The 20,713-nt window shown below is 39.8% G+C and overlaps 1 pseudogene; it reads left to right on the top strand.

Annotated features, from left to right (window-relative positions):
- The first annotated feature begins 20,196 nt into the window (after positions 1 to 20,196).
- LOC133042283 (uncharacterized protein C14orf119 homolog) lies at positions 20,197 to 20,713 on the top strand (annotated as a pseudogene).

Raw genomic sequence — 20,713 nt, 5'->3', positions numbered from 1 at the left:
TTCTATTTTTATACAATTATCCAGACTCCTTTGTGCTTAAATCTTCTTTGATTAGACACCGTGGATTTACAGGAGAGAGTGCTGTGAAGACAAAGGTGTCACATAATTTTACTTAAAATTGCCTGTTTTTATGGATATTGCCCATATCAATACTTGTAAACTGGAATCGATTTTAACCCAGCACCACAGTAAAAGCTGTGATTCATGAGGTCTCTAGTTCCCAGTGTCTTAAGGGACCGAGTTTATCTAGGGGCTAAGAAACTGGCATTCGTAACTTCTGCTCTCTTTCAGCACTTCCTTTTCTGAGTTTGCTCTCCGATGTCAGCTCCACAACATGCCCCCGATTCACAGACTGTTTCACAAGCTCATAGGATGTGCTGTTTCTTGAAGCCATTCTCTTACTGAACCACAGATGACGTACAAACAGAACCATTTTGAAAGTTAACAAGGGTTTCTTCATAAGGAATATCTTTTAACAAAATCTGGAAAAAAATTGAAAACTTGAGCCATAGATAGCATGTCAACTAAATCAAATCTCCATACATTTTTGAAATAATACATCATAATTGTAGATAGATGGAAGTTTCATTTCAATTTCTCAGACTCATTTTATCCCTCTGTCTCCTGAGAATGTTTAAGCTCTAAGAAACATACCTTAAACTCAACTAAAGACTTTTATTTCCTTTTATTAACAACACTGAGCTAATTTGCATCTGGTACAAAATTAGATTTTTGTCAGACAGCATGTCCTTAATTTAGTTCTTGCTCTGAATTTATAATAGAGTGAGTGACTTTCCCACACGGGTGCTACATAATGTGTAATATTTAATTTGTCATCGCTCTTTCACGGTGTGAAATGAAATGAACAACTCACTGAGATCTAAATAATACACCAAATATGTATGTACTACTACATGACATTCCTTTTATTCCACAAGAAATGCTTTGTTATCATTTTCAATAAACTATGTGAAGCAAGATGTGACTCTGGCTTATCTTCTCACATGCCGCTTAATTTTACTTTATAATTCCAGTCACATATTTTTCTTTTTACAATCACACAGAACAGCAATCTCTATGCCTTGTATGTCCGAAATGCCTGAGGAATATTTGCTGAGTAGCTTCCATTTTCCAGCACTTCGTCTGCTTCTTATGTAAACAGGCAACAGGATAACTCAAACGTGGATGAAGATGGTCGGAATGTGGTGCTTCTGGAAAAAGCAAAATTCACTCGGGATTTCAGCAGTTTTGCAGCAGAAATTCAAAAACCGTTAGAGCTCTCAATGAGCAGGTTTGTTTATTCCCCGAGTACCTTGCCTTATCATACAGGTTGGAATACCTAAACTTTAAAGAAACATATATATTTTCCTATGTGAAATGAATCGCCAGTCCAGGTTCGACACATGAGACAAGTGCTCAGGGCTGGTGCACTGGGATGACCCAGAGGGGTGGGATGGGGAGGGAGGTGGGAGGGGGTTCAGGATGGAGGGACACATATACACCCATGGCTGATTCATGTCAATGTATGGCAAAACCACTACAATATTGTAAAGTAATTAGCCTCCAATTAAAATGAATAAATTTATTTAAAAAATAAAGAAACCTGTCCAATAACTCTCCAAAGATATAGCACAATACCAGAATACTAAGCACATATAGGGGATGTTTCCTTGTAATAAGGGCTTCCCTGGTGGCTTGATGGTAAAGAATCTGCCTGTAATGCAGGAGACCCGGGTTCAATACCTGGATCAGAAAGATCCCCTGGAGGAGGAAATGGCAACCCACTCCAGTATTCCTGCCTGGAGAGTCCCATGGAGGGAGGACCCTGACGGGCTACAGTTCATGGGGTCTCAAAAGAGTTGGACATGACTGAGTGACTGACACTTTCACTAGACCACGCTGACTAGTAGCAGGTACTCAACAACTATTTAAAAATAAATCATGACTTGGATGATCCTCAAGAAATCTAGTCTGATCAATGGTTTGTCTCAGACATTTTCTTGGGCGCAGTAATTTCTTTCACATATAAACGATCTTGGTCAAGTATTAGAAATTGTTTTGTAATCTCCATTCACATAACAGCATTCAGAAGAATCTGAAGGGAACGTTCACCAGGGTGGGAACACAATGACACACAGGTAGAGTGTGAGACACTTGAAAGGCCATTTGAGAGTCTGGTCTCTAGTCCTAGTGACCCATGTTCTTGATTGCTCAGGTTGCCATAACCCACATTGCAGTCTGGGCAGTTTATACAACAGAAGTGTGTTTTCTCACAGTTATGGAGGCTGGAAGCTCAAAGTCAAGGTGTTGACAGGGTTGGTTTTTTTCTGAGGTGTGTCCTTGGCTTGTGGATAACCGTCTTCCCTCTGTATACTCACGTGGTTGTCCTGCTATGGGTATCTGTCTTCTCACCCCCACTTCTAACAAGGACACAGTCCTACTGGATAAAGCAGCATCTCACGTGTTCAGTAGTATCTGACCCTTTATGACCCCATGGACTGTAGGCAGGCTCCTCTGTCCATGGGGTTCTCCAGGCAAGAGTACTGGAGTGGGTTGCCATTTCCTTCTCCAGGGGATCTTCCCGACCCAGGGATTGAACCTGTGTCTCCTGTGACTCCTGCATTGGCAGGCAGGTTCTCTACCAATATGCCACTGGGGAAGCCTGCACAGTAGCTTATGTTCTTGAAATATTCACCTGCTCTCGATCCCCATGGTTTGGCCAAAACTTGTTTCCATTTGCCTGAAATACCTCCCCCCCGTCCCCCGACTCCCTGCTTGTTATCCTGAAAGCCATAGTCAGAGTTCCACTTGTGACTCAAATGCTCCCCCTCCCCGCCTCGCTCTCCCGCACTTCCCTGAAGCTCCCCAGTGGGTGAACCACCCTATTGCCCCAAGGCAGCACTTGGGAGTGGCCCGTCTCCCGCCCCTCTCAGGCATCCACAGACCCTCATCACCCAGCTGCCTCGTGGCTGTGGTTTGTCTCCCATCAGATTTCAGTTCCTTTCAAAACTTAACAAATATTTGTTAAATGAATGCTGTCTGTGGTAACCCGGGGACAAAAAATAAACTATTGATTAGCTGAATTTGTATTCATGCTCTCTGAGAAGATTTTCCAAAGAGATCATTTTATTCATTTGATTTTTAAAATTTTATTTTTAATTAAAGGATAATTGCTTTAAAATATTGGCTTGGTTTCTATCGTACATCAACATTAATTGGCCATAGGTGGTCATAGGTCCCCTCCCTCTTGAACTTCCCTCCGACCCTTTCCCAGCCCCAGGTTGTTACAGAGCCCAGTTTGAATTCCCTGAGTCATACAACAAATTCCCACTGGCTGTCTATTTTACATACGGTAGTGTATATTCTTCCCTGCTAGTCATTTGATTTTAATTTCTTTTCCTTTATAAATTCACTGCTTCAGATACTAGATCTGTATTCGATACATTGCCACATACAAGCAGCTGGTTCTTAGCTTAGACATTGAATGATTCAGATTCATTACTTTTTGGGTAGAAATGAAGAAATAACCTTGTGCTGGCTTTGAAGTTTCTTCTGCCTTCTGGGTCTGTGCCTACAGAACAGACCATCTCATCAAGCTGTGTTATTTATCGACTCTTGCTGCAGTTTGAATTTCTGGTTTCCTTTCCTTCAATTCTTTTTTTTTTTTCCATTTATTTTTATTAGTTGGAGGCTAATTACTTTACAATATTGTAGTGGGTTTTGTCACACATTGACATGAATCAGCCATGGATTTACATGTATTCCCTGTCCCGATCCCCCCTCCCACCTCCCTCTCCACCCGATTCCTCTGGGTCTTCCAGGGCTAGGATGCACAGATGATGGTGGTGGTGAAGGGCGGGGGTTGGAGGGAGGGCAGTGCCCTGGAGGAAGGAGACTGCGCTCCTCGGTCTGAGAGGGGTTTCCTCGGATTGAGTGAGCCGTTTTCAGGCTGACAGGATAACTGTGTGACAAGGGAGTGGTCCCCTCTGTGCTGGTCCCCTGCGCACAGCGCTCATGGGCATGAGGAGCCACACGCCTGGGGTCGGAGGGTGTAGACTCTGTGGTTTGGGACTGAAAACAGCATTTATCCAGCAGTCAGTTTAATATGCTCATAACAGGTGTCCGAGAAGATGTGTCTCAATGTGACTTGTTTATCTTCTAGACTGAATATTAGGGTCTTCAACCCATATATTGAAGGGCCGAGGGAGGGACAGTTGTTTGGGACTCTGGTAAGGATTTATATTTAGTTTGTGAGATGATGTTAACACAGACTTACTGGTCTGTAATGACTACAGTTGCCCCTTGTACAGTGTCAAGTGTAAGGCATTTTTATTTTCAAATAAAATGTAATCCTCCAGGAAGTCAGTTCCATGAAATTTCAGCTCACATAGAAATCCCACATTTCATCTTAAGAGATCTCCCTGGTGGCTCAGACGATAAAGAACTTGCCTGCAATGCAGGAGACCTGGGTTCAATCCCTGGGTCAGGAAGATCCCCTGGGGAAGGAAATGGCAATCCACTCCAGTGTTCTTGCCTGTCGAATTCCATGGACAGAGCAGGCTGACTGGCTATGTGATCATGGGGTCACAAAGAGCTGGATACGACTGAGCGGCTAATACTTACTTACTGCACTAGTTACTTACTGCATGGTTAACTGACTGTCCCCAGCACTGACTGGCTTGATGGAATTTGTGAAAAACAATGTAAAACCTATTTGTTCTTCGTGAATATACAAAATGAGGGATGATGTACTATGTATAAATAGTGCTAAAATCTGTAGCTTAAATATAACTCCATATGCTGTATTTTTATCCCTTGTGTCAGATAATTTGCTGACTTTTGTTTGAAGCAACAGAAATAAATTGATGTTTCAATTTGCATTTCAAACATAAACTAAGAGAGAATATATAATTTCTCCCAAATTTATGAAGCTCATTTTCTGCTCTATTAATATACTTTGTAAAACAAATGAGAATGTCTTTTAATTAATTATTAATAAAATTGGTTCAACTCTTAAGACTCAGAACATGTATCTATATAAAACAATACATTTATAAATACATATAGGTTTATTATAGTCATAAAAATACTGTACACACATATAATACATGTAATATATGTAAACAAAATTTAAAATAGTATCTTTTCTTATAACTTGCACCTAAATATTGTTGTACATTTAGAATTTGTGCATGTGAGAAAGATCCAGTGTAAAAACCTTTAAATAATATTCTTATCTTGGGAAGGGAAATACACTATTGAATTATTTATTCATCATTTATCTAGCCATCTATTATTCATATTTTGGTCAATGAAGTCTTGAGACCACTCTTAAATCCATGCACATAAACATATCTTAAAATATGAGGAATAAATGGAGATCATTTAAGAAGGATCTCTGATTCAACATTTAAAATAAATTTCCTTGTATTTTTCCACCCCTGTGTATCACATTATATAATGAAAAGCAGTTGCTAACTACTTAAAATACCCACAGGCATGCCCAGGCTGGGACAGGCTGGAATGAGAATGTTTGCTCTTTGACTTACTGAGATTTGCTAGAGAAGTTTGAATGGGTGGAGATACCAACTTTTCAGCTTTTAAAGGAAAATACTATGTCAGACACACAGGTGAGTGAAGGTTACATATACTTCCCACCTGAAGTGGTTACATTACTTCGCAAAGGCAGGAACTAAGTTTAGTTAGAAGGAAACTTGGATTTTTTGAGAGTTAGAATTCTCTAACAAGTATGTGCTTGAGAGGGGAAGGTCATCTAGAGCAAAAGAATAGTACCTGAAGTAGGTGGATGAGTATGATGACAAGAGTTTAGTGCTAGAACTGAAAGAACAGGCGGGACCCACACAGGATATTGAGTCTGGGTTGAAGACCCTATGAAGAAGTGGAGTCCAACCTGTGACGACACCCCAGACCAAGAAATGAATGAAAACCCTTGGTTTTTTCCAATAAAGACATCACAAACCATGCAATAAACAGCTCATCAAAGAGCGGGGAACAGTTTCTCAAACAAGGATTAGCGCCCCCGAGGATCTGAGATGATAGAACGTTCTGGAAGAGAGTGAACAATTCCAACTTTAAAGGTTTAAATAAATAAGAGGAGGAATAGAGCTGTAGTCAAATAGGACACAGTAAATTTGAGACAGATTTTGAAAGAAACAAATATGGTGTCTAAAAATGAAAATATAATGATCAAAATAAACATCAGTTGGCTTAACCAGAAGATTTAGACAATGCTTAAGAACATTTTTAACTGTAATATAGACGAAAGGGAATTGTGCAGAATGCAACAGGGCATGATAGAGTTAGAAAATGTTAAAGAGATTTTACAATATAACAATAACAACGACTAATTTTTGACTACTTTTAAACAGGGTAAAACTAACAAATTAAAGAATATAACATAACCATGTGAGAGGCATTCAGAGTGGAAGAATTCCAAAGTTTTTATTTTTTTGTAAAGTGTACAGAAGTGTTGATTAATGATATTTTCTAAATTGAGCATGTGTTCAGAAACTTAAGTGTAATGACTGGAATAATAGATATGTATGATTTTCATTCACAAAAGCATGGTCAATTCCAAAGAAGGAACAAAATACAGAAGGAGAAATACAGAACTCTATTACAACTGCCATTGAAAAATAATATAGGGCAAATATGGTCATTTAGTAGGGAAGAAAAAATAATTCATCAGAAATATATGGCAATCCTGTACCTGAATATGCATAAAACATCATAATGTTCATATTAAAAGCTGCCAGATTTACAGGATGGAATTTACAAACTGTAATTCCTCCTTCTTCAGATTTTCATTCACTTCTCTCAGAAACTTGGATACATCAAGCAGACAAAATTAGGCGAGATTTGAGCAACACAGTGGTGGGACTCACTTAAGTACACTTTTCTAATTGCTAATGGTCTTGGACTAGACCTGTCTATTGACATGTTACCGCTGTTGTGAATGACAAGGAACCTGAAATGGTGTCTTTCAAAATCAGAGGAGAGAATGATGATCACACTGTGAGTGCCTGTTTTTTATTAAATACCTTGTATATACAGTCACGGCCTGATATCGTGGAACCATTAGGCAAACATGCTGTCACTCAGTCCTGTCCAACTCTTTGCAGCCTCCAGGCTTCTCTGTCCATGGGATTCTCCAGGCAAGGATATTGGAGTTGCCCTTCCTCCTCCAGGGGATCTTCCCAACCTAGGGATTGAATGTGCATCTTCTGCATTGCAGGTAGATTCTCTACCATTGAGCCACCTGGGAAGCCCACAGCCTTGATTAAAAAAGCTTTGAAAACAAGGACTGCAGATGTGGTGGCTGTTGGCACTGGTGTAGTGACAAGGCCACCCTCTCTGCCCCTCCTGTCTGTTGTCTCAGGGTCTTGGTAAAACTGTGCTGATACCAGGAGACTCCTGTGCTCAAAGCTTTTTGCCCTTTTTAATAGAAAATTAGGACTAGCCCAGAGGCCCCTGTCTTCAGCAGATTTCTGACCATGTTGGCTGGCGGCGTGCCAGCTGACCTCCCACCAGCAGGGGAACCTTGGGAGATGCTGGTCAGCTTTCTTGGTTTCTTGGTGGGGACAGATGCCTGGGAGAAAGAGGTTGGGGGTGAGTGCTGGTCAAAGGACCTTCAGTGTCTGTCACGGCCACACGAGCTTCTTCCATGGATTAGAATTATTATGAAATTGGTGAAGAAATTATTGAAGAGATTGGGTCCTACTGAACACTTCCAGCCAAGAATTGATCAGGTGTACAAGTTAAACCAATTATTCTGGCTTTTGAGTGTCCCTTTGTTATACTGAGAAGATGTATCCTGACAGATATATGTGTATCTCATCTCTTTATTACAGAAATAACGGTACGTTTCAGCTGTCTTGGTTGTTTTTTTTCCCTCAAGAATGTCAAACGAGCAGATATTGATGAGGCAGTAAACTGGAATTGAATGCCAAAAAAGGAGCAATTGATTTTTATATAAAAGTAGATTAGTGCTATCGAGCCGAACTTTGTTCGATGCATTATTCATGTCGAAGTTATTTATGCTTCTGCATCCTGAAAAAGTGAGTGGGAAAACCACTGAAAATAACTCCTTGACACAAACACATAATGTACGACAGGATCGGTTCTACTCTGATAATCCATCACAACACTTACTTAATGGTTGAGCAGGATACAATTAAATATCTGGAAACTTAGATTGAATATTGATCAACCCAAATTAAATGCAAAAGGATACTTAGCAAACATTAGGAAGCCAAGTATAGTCTCACTTTAATGACAGTAACTACTCCTTTAGGGCCTGGGAATAAACAAATCAACCTCTCCCCCAGGGAGCACTCTTCTACTTTCCATGGTTTATATTCATCTTCTGGGTGTCCTGCCCTCAGTCTGCTTCCCAGGTTCTCTGGGCCCCAGGAATTCTGGCTCACACTGGAGATTCAGGTCAGAATTAAATCAAGGGAAGTGATTCATTAAGGCTGTGCTGTGCTATGCTCAATCACCCAGAGATGTCCGACTCTTTGTGACCCCATGGACCACTGATCTCCTCTGAATCCTCTGGGATTCTCCAGGCTCTTATACTGAGTGGGTTGCCATTTCCTACTCCAGGTTATCTTCCTGGCCCAGGGATTGAACCCGTGTCTCTTGTGTCTCCTGCACTGACAGGTAGATTCTTTACCACTGCGCTACCTGGGAAGCCCCCATAAAGGCTAGCCTGCCAGTATTTCAGCCAATTTTAGAAATTCAGAAGAATCCCTAAACTAGAGCTCAAGTGTATATGTGTGTGTGTATGTGTATGTTGTTTTTCAGTCTCTCTGCCGTGTCCAACCCTTTGCAACCCCGTGGACTGCAGCACACCAGGCTTTCCTGTCCTTCACTCTCTCCTGGAGTTTGCTCAAAACTCATGTCCATTGAATTGGTGATGCCATCCAACCATCTCATCCTCTGTCATCCCCTTCTCTTCCTGCCTTCAATCTTTCCCAGCATCAGGGTCATTTCCAATGAGTTGGCTCTTCACGTCAGGTGGCCAAAGTATTATATGTGCATATGTGCGTGTGTGTGTATAGCTCCGAATCATTGTTTTTCCATTTCTCTGTATTAAAATTGGGTGAAATAGACCTATCCTAGAAGAAATGAGACTTTACTCAATATTTCTGTCTCTCAATACCCACTACAGAGGTGGAAATACCGCTAAGAAGTGATAGAGAATAATTTTTTAAAGAATGTAGGCCTTTTTAAAGGTACAATTGCAAATGGCGAAAAGTCTTTGAAAGGTGATTTTGACAGAGTAAGAAAGAACACATTTTCCAAAACTTTTTATTTTATACAGGAGTATAGTTGATTTGCATTGTTGAGTTAATTTCAGGTGTAGAGCTCAGTGATTCAGTTATACATATATATGTATCTAGTCTTTTTTCAAGTTCTTTTCCCATTAGGTTATTACACAATGTTGAACAGAGTTTATTGTGTTAAATAGTAGGTCCTTGTTGATTATTTTATGTGCAGTTGTTTGTATATGTTAATCCCCAAATCCGTGAGTTGAACAAAGTAAGAGTGTAAGAAAGAACATAGTTTTGACATAAAAAATTGAGTCATTGGTGAGGAGCCAGAAGCGATGGGTGTAGACCGTTTGCTTTATGATTGCAATAGAGAAATGAAAAATCCCTTCAAATTTAGGAGGAGAAAACAGGTTAAACAAGCTTTCATCTGTTTCTGTTTGTAAGGTTTACGAGACCACTGAATGTTTGCTGATCCTTGGGAGCATAATGGGGGTTGGGGGAGACAGCAAAGGAAGGCCTGGAATTGGGAGTGGATGGGCATATTAGCAAGAAGGTCACTGAGATGATGGACACACAGGGGGAATGATTAATTTTAATAGTGGGAAATAAAGATATTCCACTGAGATGAAACTAAGGATAAGAGGGTGTCAGGAGGAAAGGCTCTGTCAGTTTTACAGTGGTGTTCTTGGTACTTTGATGGATCTCCAAGAGAAGTGGAAACAACCCTTCTCAGGCTTCCCAGCAGACAGCTGGTCGTAGTCTGATCAGGAGAGACTTTCTGGGGGAAGAACATAACCCAGAACTCAGCCTAGATTTGGCAGCTTGGGGTCTCCTGGCCTCCTGTCTGGGGTGCTCAAGTGGGTCCCGCCATGAGGTTTCCATATTTGCCTTTTGGGAAGCACACTCAGTGCTCTGCTCTCTCTGAGCCCCGCCTGGACTCAGCCGTCAGGAGTCTCCCCTGTGTCCATCAGTCCCGATGGGGGACAGGCCCGTCTGAAGTCCCCTCTCTGGGTGCTTATGAGGGAATGTGTGAGAAGAGCACACCAACATTCTTTCCTTCTAGCACAGTCCCTTTTCTGTTTTTAAGCTTTTACTGAATTCTAGGCTTTCTTGCCCATGAACTGGCCTGGGTGGTGGGCTAATGACTATGGACCTGGGTTCATGCTGTCTTAGCCTGCCTGGCTCAGAGGACCTGCACCCACTCAGCCTGGACCCTCTTAATCAAGCTACTGACAAAGCCCAGAGATTCTCTTTTTCTTATTCAGTAAGAATAAGACTTGTAGTCTCTTGGGTTGCAAGAAGGTCAAACCAGTCAATCCTAAAGGAAATCAACCCTGAATGTTCACCGGAAGGACTGATGCTGAAGCTGAAGCTCCAATACTTTGGCCACCTGATGCAAAGAGTCGACTCATTGGAAAATACCCTGATGCTGGGAAAGATGGACGGCAGGAGGAGAAGGGAGTGACAGATGAGATGGTTGAATGGCATTACTGACTCAATGGACATGAGTTTGTGCAAACTCTGGGAGATAGCGAACTGCAGGGAAGCCTGTTGTGCTGCATGCAGTCCATGAGGTTGCTCAGAGCGACAACAACAATAACAAACCTTCCTAAGTATCTGCTTTGGAGATTCACATTCCCAAGAACAACATAGCCTGAGTAGCAAATGTCTTGCTTGAGGCTGGCTTGTCCTTGATGCAGATGCCATAGATGAGCCAGAAGTTCTGTGCCCTTGAGAAGGTCTCTGAACAAGAGTTAATATGTTCCTGCAACCAGGACATGGAAACATGATCGGCAGCTCAGATACATCAGACACTTACCTCTTAAGACCTTTTCCAAGTTCCAAAGGAAAAAAAAAAATTCTGTGTTATCACCCAGGACAGTTTTTCTCGTGTTTCCAGGGGCAGATATATCAATGAAAGCCAAGTCATATTTGATCATTTAAAATTCTTAACAAGTTTGCTAGATGCCGGGAATTCTGATAAATCTATAAAAAATATATTGATGTAAAATTGGAAAAACAGGACTTCTAAAGAGCTTGATGAAGATAATAGTAGTACATTTATTTATTTATTTTATATTTTTAAGTTTTTATTTATTTATTTATTGTTGACTACACTTGGTCTTCGTTGCTGTGCATGGGCTTTTCTTTTTCTTTTTTTTTCCATTTATTTTTATTAGTTGGATGCTAATTACTTTACAATATTGTAGTGGTTTTGGCCATACACTGACATGAATCAGCCATGGATTTACATGTGTTCCCCATCCCGATCCCCCGCTCCCGCCTCCCTCTCTATCCCATCCCTCTGGGTCTTCCCAGTGCACCAGCCCTGAGCACTTGTCTCATGCATCCAACCTGGGCTGGTGATCTGTTTCACCCTTGATAGTATACTTGTTTCAATGCTGTTCTCTCAGAACATCCCACCCTCACCTTCTCCCACAGAGTCTAAAAGTCTGTTCTGTACATCTGTGTTTCTTTTTCTGTTTTGCATATAGGGTTATTGTTACCATCTTTTTAAATTCCATATATATGCGTTGGTATACTGTATTGGTCTTTAACTTTCTGGCTTACTTCACTCTGTATAATGGGCTCCAGTTTCATCCATCTCATTAGAACTGATTCAAATGAATTCTTTTTATGAAGTTTTTAAAAATAGTGGTACATTTAACTGCATTACAAAATACACAAATAGATAAACTTTTGATTTTTAGGTCAATTTAAAAAATACTGTATAGTCTACTGGAGAATCAATAATTTGAAGAGTGATTTTGGCTAAAGTGTAGATTACATTTCAAAAATAATTTTTAAAAATACTTTTTTTTTAGGTTTATTTTTTTTTATTATTATTATTTATTATTATTATTATTTTTTTTCCAGTGGGTTTTGTCATACATTGATATGAATCAGCAATAGATTTACATGTATTCCCAATCCCGATCCCCCCTCCCACCTCCCTCTCCACCCGATTCCTCTGGGTCTTCCCAGTGCACCAGGCCGGAGCACTTGTCTCGTGCATCCCACCTGGGCTGGTGATCTGTTTCACCATAGATAGTACACATGCTGTTCTTTTGAAATATCCCACCCTCACCTTCTCCCACAGAGTTCAAAAGCCTGTTCTGTATTTCTGTGTCTCTTTTTCTGTTCTGCATATAGGGTTATCGTTATCACCTTTCTAAATTCCATATACATGTGTCAGTATGCTGTAATGTTCTTTATCTTTCTGGCTTACTTCACTCTGTATAAGGGGCTCCAGCTTCATCCATCTCATTAGGACTGGTTCAAATGAATTCTTTTTAATGGCTGAGTAATATTCCATGGTGTATATGTACCACAGCTTCCTTATCCATTCATCTGCTGATGGGCATCTAGGTTGCTTCCATGTCCTGGCTATTATAAACAGTGCTGCGATGAACATTGGGGTGCACATGTCTCTTTCAGATCTGGTTTCCTCAGTGTGTATGCCCAGAAGTGGGATTGCTGGGTCATATGGCAGTTCTATTTCCAGTTTTTTAAGAAATCTCCACACTGTTTTCCATAGCGGCTGTACTAGTTTGCATTCCCACCAACAGTGTAAGAGGGTTCCCTTTTCTCCACACCCTCTCCAGCATTTATTGCTTGTAGACTTTTGGATAGCAGCCATCCTGACTGGTGTGTAATGGTACCTCATTGTGGTTTTGATTTGCATTTCTCTGATAATGAGTGATGTTGAGCATCTTTTCATGTGTGTGTTAGCCATCTGTATGTCTTCTTTGGAGAAATGTCTGTTTAGTTCTTTGGCCCATTTTTTGATTGGGTCATTTATTTTTCTGGAATTGAGCTGCAGGAGTTGCTTGTATATTTTTGAGATTAATCCTTTGTCTGTTTCTTCATTTGCTATTATTTTCTCCCAATCTGAGGGCTGTCTTTTCACCTTACTTATAGTTTCCTTTGTAGTGCAAAAGCTTTTAAGTTTCATAGGGTCCCATTTGTTTAGTTTTGCTTTTATTTCCAATATTCTGGGAGGTGGGTCATAGAGGATCTTGCTTTGATTTATGTCGGAGAGTGTTTTGCCTATGTTCTCCTCTAGGAGTTTTATAGTTTCTGGTCTTACATTTAGATCTTTAATCCATTTTGAGTTTATTTTTGTGTATGGTGTTAGAAAGTGTTCTAGTTTCATTCTTTTACAGGTGGTTGACCAGTTTTCCCAGCACCACTTGTTAAAGAGGTTGTCTTTTTTCCATTGTATATCCTTGCCTCCTTTGTCAAAGATAAGGTGTCCATAGGTTCGTGGATTTATCTCTGGGCTTTCTATTCTGTTCCATTGATCTATATTTCTGTCTTTGTGCCAGTACCATACTGTCTTGATGACTGTGGCTTTGTAGTAGAGTCTGAAGTCAGGCAGGTTGATTCCTCCAGCTCCATTCTTCTTTCTCAAGATTACTTTGGCTATTCGAGGTTTTTTGTATTTCCATACAAATTGTGAAATTCTTTGGTCTAGTTCTGTGAAAAATACCGTTGGTAGCTTGATAGGGATTGCATTGAATCTATAGACTGCTTTGGGTAGAATAGCCATTTTGACAATATTAATTCTTCCAATCCATGAACACGGTATGTTTCTCCATCTGTTTGTGTCCTCTTTGATTTCTTTCATCAGTGTTTTATAGTTTTCTATGTATAGGTCCTTTGTTTCTTTAGGTAGATATACTCCTAAGTATTTTATTCTTTTTGTTGCAATGGTGAATGGTATTGTTTCCTTAATTTCTCTGTCTGTTTTTTCATTGTTAGTATATAGGAATGCAAGGGATTTCTGTGTGTTAATTTTATATCCTGCAACTTTACTATATTCATTGATTAGCTCTAGTAATTTTCTGGTAGAGTCTTTAGGGTTTTCTATGTAGAGGATCATGTCATCTGCAAACAGTGAGAGTTTTACTTCTTCTTTTCCTATCTGGATTCCTTTTACTTCTTTTTCTGCTCTGATTGCTGTGGCCAGAACTTCCAACACTATGTTGAATAGTAGTGGTGAGAGTGGGCACCCTTGTCTTGTTCCTGATTTCAGGGGAAATGCCTTCAATTTTTCACCATTGAGGGTGATGCTTGCTGTGGGTTTGTCATATATAGCTTTTATTATGTTGAGGTATGTTCCTTCTATTCCTGCTTTTTGGAGAGTTTTAATCATAAATGAGTGTTGAATTTTGTCAAAGGCTTTCTCTGCATCTATTGAGATAATCATATGGTTTTTATCTTTCAATTTGTTAATGTGGTGTATTACATTGATTGATTTGCGGATGTTAAAGAATCCTTGCATTCCTGGGATAAAGCCCACTTGGTCATGGTGTATGATTTTTTTAATATGTTGTTGGATTCTGTTTGCTAGAATTTGGTTAAGGATTTTTGCATCTATGTTCATCAGTAATATTGGCCTGTAGTTTTCTTTTTTTGTGGCATCTTTGTCTGGTTTTGGGATTAGGGTGATGGTGGCCTCATAGAATGAGTTTGGAAGCTTACCTTCATCTGCAATTTTCTGGAAGAGTTTGAGTAAGATGTTAAGGAAGTTTACTTTACATGCTTAGAAAGAAAAGAGAGTGTTAGTTGCTCAGTCGTGTCTGACTGTTTGTGATCCCATGGACTGTAGCCCATCAGGCTTCTCTGTCCATGGTATTTTCCAGGCAAGAGTACTGGAGAGGGTTACCATTTCCTTCTCCAGGGGATCTTCCCAACCCAGGGATTGAATGGGTCTTCCTCATTGCAGGCAGATTCTTTACCATCTGCGCCACCAGGGAAGCCCACTTAAGATGCTTAATTGTTTCCAAATATCCAAATATCTCTGTTCTACCTAGAGATTCAAAACATTCTAAACTTTGGGCATGGGGGTTACATTTGCCTGTGTGTATGTGTGTATATATATATATATATATATATATATATATATATATATATATACACATATATATATACACTTGCAAATCACTTGCACCCATTTCACTTTGGAAATATATGACTCTCCTTTTTTATAGAGAACATCCAGACTGTCTGAAGGACAGTAATAAAAAAAGAAAACTTTCTCAATGAGAGTAATGCTACAGGTTTAGTCTTTGCAAGGACTAAAAGCCTCATTAAAAGCATGGAAGCCATATGTATGCTTCATTCTTAATTATTTTGCTCCATTATTATAATCTTCATTGCATACTCATCAAATAGAAATTTCAGTATTTGGCATCTGAGGCACATACACCATTAAGATTTTTAACAGCACATTCAATTTTGCTTCTTGTGCAATTATTTGAGAGGTCAGATATTATTTTTCACTTGCTAAAAGATTTAAGAAATAGCTAATGTTTGTGCCTGGAGCCAATAAGTATTTTTTTTTTTAGCATTTCTAGAATCCAATATGTTCCAACACATCCTTAGAAATTTGCAATTAAATGGAATTGAATTTGGCATATGTTTTTATTGGACACCATAGAAACTGTAACTCACCAAGATGGTGTTTACAGAACCAAGTTTGTTGATTTATATGCTCAACACATTATACACATCTGCATGAAAAATACATTTTAAAATAGTTTTTTACCTGTCTGAATGATAATTTATTGAATAACTCAATGTTAAAAATCAATATAGAAGTGATTAAACATACTTACTGATTAATTGTGATTTATCATACATGACTTAAATTCAGTCATTTGTCAATACTCTAAAAAGAAACTCCAAATGATAGGAGGTAAGAGAAGCCATTGTACCTTCATAAGGTTTTTTTTTTAAGTATATTTTGATGAAAGTTCTTTTACTTTCAAATTACATTTATTTTTATACAGTTGAAGGAATAACATTAGTTTTTGTTGTTTTGTGAGACACTAAAAATATGTTATCAGAGTACAGAGTGTATTCTTCACAGCTTTTAGATGCTAATTAGTCAAGAAGGGAGAGTGAGTAGCTACACAAATAAAATAATAAATCTGCATAAGTATTTTATCTTAAAATACATATGATCAAGGAAGAACACGTTTCTTTCTATGAGTTCCGAAGTCAATATTTCCAGGACCACTTAGAGTAAAGGCCAGTAAACTGTTTCTGTAGGAAGCCAGGTAGTTGATGGTTCAGGCTGTGTAGGTCATGTTTGTCACAACTTCTCAGCTCTGTCCCCATGAGATAGTCAGGAAGACCCACTCAAAGGTGTGTTTCAGTAAGACTTTAGTCACATAGTAGCTCATCTCCAAACCTCCCAATACTCATATCTATCTTTGCTTTCTCTTTTACCATGAAACATCTCAAGATATATTATTTTTACTGCCTCTATTTTAGTTTTTTTTTTTCTTAAGTCCATTATCATTTGGGTTTCACCCTCACAATTTGGAGGATGTATATATACTTTTCCAGCCCATTCCACACTTTTCCAGGGTTGTTACTGTAACTCCCTTCAGAATCTGGCAAGGTTCACCATTCCTTCCTCCTGGACTTATGTCTTGTTCTTGGTGTTTTTTGATTCTGGGTCCTCTTCCTTCACTTTTCTCTCAGCTGTGGGAGTTGTTTCAGGTTCAGCCTCACATCACTCTCTGCTTACTCGTCATTTCTCCTTGGTAGCCTTATTCAGTGTTGCATCCTCACCGACCACCACACTGGTCCCTCCTCAATGTTCATCTGGACTTTAGAAGTAAATTGGCAAGACCCCTACTTCTCCTGTCTCTACGGCTCTCGTTATGACTACAGCTGCCATTTTTTTTCAGGCTTTATCTAGTGTTCTGTGATAGTCACCTATACGCTGATCCTAACTCAAATGTCTTTAATGTTCATATCCCAGGGAGGTGAGCGCCAACCGTGCACCTGGTTTACAAATGACGTCTTTTCCTTAAGACTTCCCGAATGGCACTAGCGGTAAAGAATCTGCCTGCCAATGCAGCAGACGAAAGAGACTGAGATTCAATCCCAGGGTCAGGAAGATCCTCTGGAGTAGGAAATGACACCCCACACCAGTGCTCTTGCCTGGAAAACTTCCTGAACAGAGGAGCCTGGTAGGCTATGGTCCATGGGATCGCAAAGCTTTGGACACAACTATGAGAATTAGCATGCACAAGAGACTTAGGCAAATGTATAGCTAAAAAGGGGAACGGCCAGTACTTCAAGTCAGCTAATTCTAAGGTTTGCATTTATAGACTATTACTAAGTGATTCAAATATCTCATTTAACATTAATTTCAATTTGTAGAAATGTTCTAAGAAGAAATTCCATCTCGATAAAATTCATAACTGAAGTTGGAATAATTTAATGTTTTAACTTAGTTTTCAGTACACAAAGAGTTGGACATGACTGAACGACTAAGCATGCACACAGCAAGCACAGCACTAGGTGAATTATTGCAATGTCTGGGAGAATTACAAATCATCCTAAATTATGAATTAGCCAAAAATATGTGTGTGAATATGTGTGAAAGGAGTGCAGGAAATGCTGATTATGCTAGAATATTTAATGAAAAACCCTGGGTTATTCAGAAAAAGAACAAAAACTCTTTGGGCCAGTAGAGAAGAGAGAAAAAATGCCACATAACATGTTGGAAAACTTATAAAATCGGGTGAAATAAACTTTCAAATCAGCTTCAGTCACCAAAATGGATGTGGGGATGAAATAATGAATCTCCTGAAATAGAGTCTACCAAAATAATGAATCCAGTACATTTACTAAAAACGAGTTTGTTTTTGTTTTAATGGCACTGGAGCTGTAATTTTACCAATTCATTCTCAACCCCATATTTGTCTCCACTTTAGTTCAAACAGGACATTTTTTGAGAGAGTCGAGGTCAAACTAGCATCTCCATTCATTCTCTGGAAGAATCACACACACTGTTTTGGTCTCATTAACAACATCTTCTCATATCTGGACAACAGGATCACGGATGTGGGATCAACAGGGCTGTTAATGGGATTGACACGTTGTTGATATAGATGTTACGAGATAGAAGTGACAAATTGTGCCTCTCTGCTGACAGGTATTTACTGAATATCCACTTCAAAATAAAGAGCAGAAAACTAACAGATGAACAAGTTTGATAGCACAGAGGGAGCTTGCAACTTAAAAAACCACAGATGTTTTCAGCTGGAGCTGGGAGTTTCACAGACAGCACATCTAAGAAGGTGACCTGACTTCTTTCACCCAGATGTGCTGCAGGCGCCAACCCAGGCTGCTGAGCTGCCCAGAGGCTCAGCAGAGGCCCAGCCCTGTGCCCCCTCACGTCTGCAGACCCAAGTCACCTTCACCTCCAGGTTAAGGTGCAATGGCCCATTTGGCAAACATCATAATCAGTGATTCTATTGTGAGGTCTCAAAAGGTGTAACCGGTCAAGTGATTTTCAATAAGTAAGTAACTGAAAGAAGTATGATGAGACAAACTTGCTATGTATAATCAGTAAATTTAATTACCAATATATATTTTAAGTCTATCACTTGTTTAGTCTCTGTCCAAATAGTCATTTTTTCCCAATGGATATGAAATGATTGTATGAAGTAAAAACTTGACATTGAAGGAAGAAGATTAAAAGTCACCTACTTATAATTCAGTGAAAGAGACATTTATGTGCCATAAAAACAAAGTGAAGTGAAGTGAAATTTCCTCAGTCGTGTCCAACTCTTTGCAACCCCACAGACTACACAGTCCATGGCATTCTCCAGGTCAGAATACTGGAGTTATCACTTTCCCTTCTCCAGGGGATCTTCCCAACCCAGGGATTGAACCCAGGTCTCCTGAATTGCAGGCAGATTCTTTACCAGCTGAGCCACAAGGAAAACCCAGGAATATTGGAGTGGGTAGCCTATCCCTTCTCCAGTGTATCTTCTGACTGAGGAATTGAACTGGGGTTTCTTGCATTGCATGCAGATTCTTTACCAACAAAGCTTTCAGGGAGATCCCTCCAAATATTAGCCAATTCTTGCAAAGGACTTCTCTTTAAAAATATTTGTATGCTTTAATCTGGAAATTTCTATAGTGACAGCACTGAAATAGTTAAGTGGGTTGATCTTAGTTTTGAAGCCTGTACAAATCCTTATTCCAGGAGACCCTTGGCGTATGGCTTCTATGGGTGGATGAATGCTTTCTAATGTCGCAGCTACCCCAGCAGGGCTGCTGCTTCCTCTCTACCTGGTGGGGATGGTCTTGCTTCTCCTTCAGTCTCATTACAGAGCTTTCACTCTTGCTTATTAGGCAGCAAAGATAAGAAGTGTCATGCAATGCCAGAAGTGAAACAGTTTTCTTCTGTGAGTGACCATAAAGGCTCATCTGTGGTCATCATAATGGCTTTGATACATAGTAGGAAAAAAAGGAAAAGAGATTTTCAACATGTATCAACGGAAATTCTCCTTAAGAGAGAAGTTGAATAAACATTAGTTGGCTATGATACTATCTAAAGGCCCATTAAAACCCACCCTGGATAACCATATGTTTCTCACACCTCCATTCTGTTCACATACTCAGGTGAGACGCACAGGTGGGTCTGCAGCTCTTTGTTCCTAAGATGGACATCAGCTCTCATAGGTTTGTAACCTTGTAATCATTTTTCCATACCTTTCGCCTGCAAGAGACTATCATCTTTGTGCTAATAAACACTCCCTTTTATCTTTATCTACCTTTGGTCTTACCTACTGCCCATTTCCTTAGTAGACATCTCACAATACTTGCTGACTGAGTTACAAACTGACTTAATTAAAAAGTATATAGATTGTAGCATAAAACATATTCACCTGCAGTTTACTAAACAAGGCTGTTAGGTGAGTTTTTCCTATAAGAGGAAACTCAGTTGCCTAAAATTTTTATACTGTGTAAGAATAAGGAACACATATAGAATGCCTTTTCCTGAAAATTTTAAGAGTGTTTTTAAGGGCATAAAAGTTTTTAATTAAAAAAAAAATTTCGGGGTTGGCCCAACTTAGGGTTTTCAGGAAACATGGAAGCGGCGGCGATAGTTGGAGTCTAAACCCTGTTGTGACGGTCTCCGGGTGCCCTGTGAGAGAAAAGGGGAGGATGCCACTGGAATCATCTTCCACTTCAACGCCGCTATCCTTCCCTTCTCCCTTACCCCCAGTACCAAACAATATTTCTAACTCTTCTCCTCCCCCAATGTCTTACATCACTTCCCAGGAGATGAAGTGTATTCTTCACTGGTTTGCCAGCTGGTCAGGTCCTCAGCATGAACGTTTCCTTTGGGACCTGGTAGCTAAGGCAGTACCGGGAAAATTACAGCCATTGCTGGAAAGCCTGGAGCAGCTTAGTGTGTCTGGGGCAAACTGACCACCTTGTATCTTTGAGTGCCAGCTACATCTTTGGGATCAGTGGTTTCGAGGTTGGGCTGAGCAGGAACGCAATGAATTTGTCAGGCAGCTGGAGGTCAGTGAGCCAGACTTTGTGGCAAAGTTTTACCAAGCAGTGGCTGCTACAGCTGGTAAAGAATGATA

Source organism: Dama dama, chromosome 21 (assembly GCF_033118175.1).
Source record: "Dama dama isolate Ldn47 chromosome 21, ASM3311817v1, whole genome shotgun sequence".
Classification (NCBI taxonomy): Eukaryota; Metazoa; Chordata; class Mammalia; order Artiodactyla; family Cervidae; genus Dama; species Dama dama.
The sequence above is the reverse complement of the archived record's forward strand: the minus strand, read 5'-3'. Positions and strand labels throughout refer to the sequence as shown.